The sequence below is a fragment of the Lucilia sericata genome, unplaced genomic scaffold (assembly GCF_015586225.1).
Source record: "Lucilia sericata isolate MDLA Ls3-8-SP2 unplaced genomic scaffold, ASM1558622v1 Contig010327F_arrow, whole genome shotgun sequence".
Taxonomy (NCBI): domain Eukaryota; kingdom Metazoa; phylum Arthropoda; class Insecta; order Diptera; family Calliphoridae; genus Lucilia; species Lucilia sericata.
In genome coordinates this window covers 1-4,544 of record NW_023998338.1, presented here as the reverse complement: position 1 = coordinate 4,544, position 4,544 = coordinate 1, and the positions used below count along the sequence as shown (strand labels likewise).

At 27.5% G+C, this 4,544-nt stretch overlaps 1 pseudogene; it reads right to left on the bottom strand.

Annotated features, from left to right (window-relative positions):
- Positions 1–3,068: 3,068 nt before the first annotated feature.
- LOC119615875 lies at positions 3,069–3,966 on the bottom strand (annotated as a pseudogene).
- Between the last annotated feature and the right edge of the window lie 578 nt (positions 3,967–4,544).

Sequence of the window (4,544 nt, the reverse complement as noted above, 5' to 3'; positions counted from 1 at the left end):
AAACTTTTTAGAAAGGATAGAAGGTTGTAGAGGCGGGGGGGTTTTTTTATACATACGGAATAATTTAAAGACTGGTAATATTTTTGATGAACAATATGATGTTAATGTTGAATCACTTTTCGTGGAGATAATTTTAGAGGACAATTCAGTAGCTTGTTAGGTGTTATATATCTTCCTAATGGTCAATTCCTTTGTTGTGAAAGGGTCCTGAAAATTTCTCTTCTAGGTATAATAATATAATTTTGATGGGCGATTTTAAATAAAACCTTTTATTAATGGTGCTATTGTTCGCGAAATTTGCGAGCGACTGTCGATATATAGTTCACAATTCTTTACCCACACTATTCTCCTCAACAATTATCTACATCACTTATAGATTTTTATCTAGTCTCTGACATAGAATTAGTTAGTAGTAACATCAATTTCAAATACCTGCTCTTAAATTCCTATCATGCGGCAATATTTATAACATATAATATTTCTCAGTTTAAAAATCCGGATATATACCTTTGTAGGGATTATTCAAATCTTAGCTACGACCAATGTTTACTTTCAATTAGGAATCTATGAATTTTTTCTGGCGTCTATGATAGTTTGAATGTTGACGAGAGTGTAGAATGTTTTAATTCCATTTTAATCGTTTGTTTGAGGATAATGTACCAAATCGTAGAGTAGTTAAAAGCGTTGTACATAATTGGTATGAATGATGAAGGTGTATTTGTAGTGCTAAGCGTATTAGAGATCTGACATATCGTGCCTACAGGGAAAATAGGTCTGATAGGAATTTTGAAGCTTATCGCAGAGCTAGAAACAGATTAAAACCATCATAAGAGGTGTTCGCAGGAAGTACTTGTTTAAGATTTTTTTCTACATGTGATCAGAACAGTTATGGTGCAAGATTAAATCTATAGGAATTGTGAAATCACCAGGAAATGAACGGTTTCCTATTTCACTGAACGAGTTTAATGAATTTTCCCGTATGGCTGGAACTGCTGATGGTGGTCTTGACCATTTACCTTCCTCTGAAGGATTTACTTTTGCAAATGTTACGGAAACTGATGTTTTAAATGCAGTTTTAAGTATCAAATCTCAAGCGGTAGGTGCTGATCAAATTCATATTAAATTTCTTAAATTCATAATACTGCCTATTTTAAAACATTTAACATTTATTATTAACAGGGTGTTGACAACATCGGTAGTTCCTAAAATTTGGAAGGTTGGTAGGATTGTACCGATTCCTAAAGTTAAGATTCCTAGGAATTGTTCGGACTATCGTCCTATCAGTATTTTGTCAGTCTGTTCAAAAGTTTTGGAACTAATTATTAGGGAACAAATGTTACATCATCTAAATAGTTGTAGTTTGATTCATCCACATCAATCAGGTTTTAGGAAAGGATTTAGTACTACTGGCACACTTCTGGAAATCACGGAAACTATTAGGGAAACTTCGACAAGGATTTGGTTAGTATTTTAATTTTTTGGATTATTGTAAGGCATTCGACTCGATTAATCATTCATTGTTGATCCATAAGCTCTCACATACATTTGGTATAGTTCAAGTGCCTGTAAACTCATTTACTCTTTCTTACATGGTCGCAGTCAATTTGTTCAAATAGAACGTGAAGTTTCTAGTAGGATTCCAATTTACCGTGGTGTGCCACAAGGGTCAATGTTAGGGCCATTATTATTTTTGTTATATATAAATGACATTTATCATGAATTAAATTTCTTGAAATGTTATACTATGCTGATGACATACAGCTTTTATCAACGTTTGACTTATTATCTCTACAAAATTCTGAGGCGCATATTAATTCTGAACTTGATCTTTTAGTTGATTGGTCAAAACGTAACTTCTTACAACTAAATGCCATGAAATGCAAGGTAATGGTATTTTCTAAACAATCTATTTCTTTAAACATTATTCTGAATAACGAAGTATTAGAAATGTTCCTCATTATAAAACACTTGGTATTATTTTGGATGATAAGCTAACATTTAGTTTTCATATAAATTCAGTAATTTCACGAATATCTTGGACATTGAGAAAGTTATATAATATTGGTTTTTACTTGCCCTCTTCAATAAAACGTCGTGTTGCTTTATCATTGTGTTTACCGTTATTAATTTATGGTATTGAAGTTTACTCATGTACCTCAAACTCCAACATTGACAGATTAAAAAGATCCTTTAATAGTGTAGTACGTTATATTTATGGACTTCGGATTAGTGATCATGTTTCTCAATATTACGTTGATTTACTTGGTTGTAGTTTCTTTCGATATGTTCAGTTGAGAAAAATGATTTTCTTTTTTAAAACTATAAAATATGGTAAACCTGACTATTTGCAGAATAAATTTAACTTTGCTATTTCAAATAGAACACATTCTTTAATATGTCCAGCACATGTTTCATTATTTATGACGAGATCATTTCGAGTTAACATAGCGCGCTTATGGAATACTGTTATTCCTTACCAGGAACGTAAATTCTCACATTCATTATATGCATTTAAAAATATTTTTTTGTCGAATTCATAACTAACCACTGAGCCTATTTTTAATGATATTCCACTATGTAAATGTATATTGTACAGCCATTTCCCCCTAAGTTTTTATAAAATATTTAATTGGTATAACTCATTTGTTTGCAAAAAAATCTTTTATATAACCTTATTGCATTTCGCTCCTATTATGTTTTACTGTCATTTTTAGGCTAATAATATTATCTTTATTTTCACCAATTTATAGAATCCTAATCAGTGTGTGCAAAACTTCAAGTCTAACTATTAAAAATAAGAAATTATAATTAACAAAAAATTATAATATATGTTATATTTCTTACTAAATAAGTACCAATAATATTTTTGTATTATAAGTATATTTAATTGTAGACTAGCCAATTAGGCCCTATCGGCTTACGGCCATTGTTTTGAATAAATAAAATAATAAAAAATAAATAATTAAATTAATTGTTGACCTCCAAAATATTCTGATCAACCTTGATCAAATGATTTACTACTATATTTCCAACAATTAAAGAATAATTAATAATTCCATAAGTAGAAATATAAGGTATAAATCACATAGAACCTAAAAAATAAGAAAAATTATAATTATTTAAAGCCTTATTATAAAAAAATAAAGAAACATTAGAAATTATATAACCTATAATACCCCCAACAATACAAACAAATAATGTTAATAATTTTAAATAAGAAGGAAGAACAACTACTATAGGAGTAGGAAAAATCAATCATCTTAACATTCTCCCACCAAAAATTCTTAAAATTAATAAACCTATTATACTTTTCAATATTACTCAACCTTCATCATTTAATATATTTAAAGAAGAAAAATTAGAATCACCAGTTATTGTATAATAAACTAACCGAAAAGAATAACATACAGTTAAACCTGTTGAAAAAAAATAAAGAAAAAAAGAAAATATATTAATATAAGATAAAGAAACTGTTTCTAAAATTAAATCCTTAGAATAAAATCCAGCTAAAAAAGGTATACCACATAAAGCTAAATTAGCTACATTAAAACAAGAAGAAGTTAATGGTATTATTAATCTTAAACTTCCCATTAATCGAATATCTTGAGAATTATTTATATTATGAATAATAGCCCCAGCACATATAAATAATAAAGCCTTAAATAAAGCATGAGTCAATAAATGAAAAAATGCTAACTTATAATAACCTATTGATAAAATTCTTATTATTAATCCTAATTGTCTTAAAGTAGATAAAGCAATAATTTTCTTTAAATCAAATTCATAATTAGCTCCTAACCCTGCTATAAATATTGTTAATCCAGATAATAATAATAATAAATTACCCAATCATGAACTTCTTAATAAAATATTAAATCGAATTAATAAATAAACACCAGCAGTTACCAAAGTTGAAGAATGAACTAAAGCTGAAACTGGCGTAGGAGCTGCTATAGCAGCTGGTAATCAAGAAGAAAAAGGAATTTGAGCTCTTTTAGTTATTGCAGCTAACATAACTAATCCTCCTACAATTATTATTTCTATATTACTTTTTATTACTTCTAAATAAAAAATATAATTTCAACTTCCATAATTTAATATTCAAGCAATAGCTAATAAAAGAGCAACATCACCAATTCGATTAGATAAAGCTGTTAATATACCAGCATTATAAGACTTAACATTTTGAAAATAAATTACTAAACAATATGAAACTAATCCTAAACCATCTCATCCTAATAAAATACTAATTAAATTAGGACTAATAATCAATAATATTATAGAAGTAACAAATATTAATACTAATATAATAAATCGATTAATTTTATAATCACTTTCTATATATTCCTTACTATAAAAAATAACTAATGAAGAAATTATTAAAACAAAAGATATAAAAATTAAACTTATTCAATCAAATAATAAAGTTATAACAATATTTATTGAATTCATCGAAACAACTTCCCACTCAATAAAAATTCTGTAATCATTTATAATAAAAACAAGTCCTATAAAAAAAGAAAACAATCTAAAAAAAAATAATC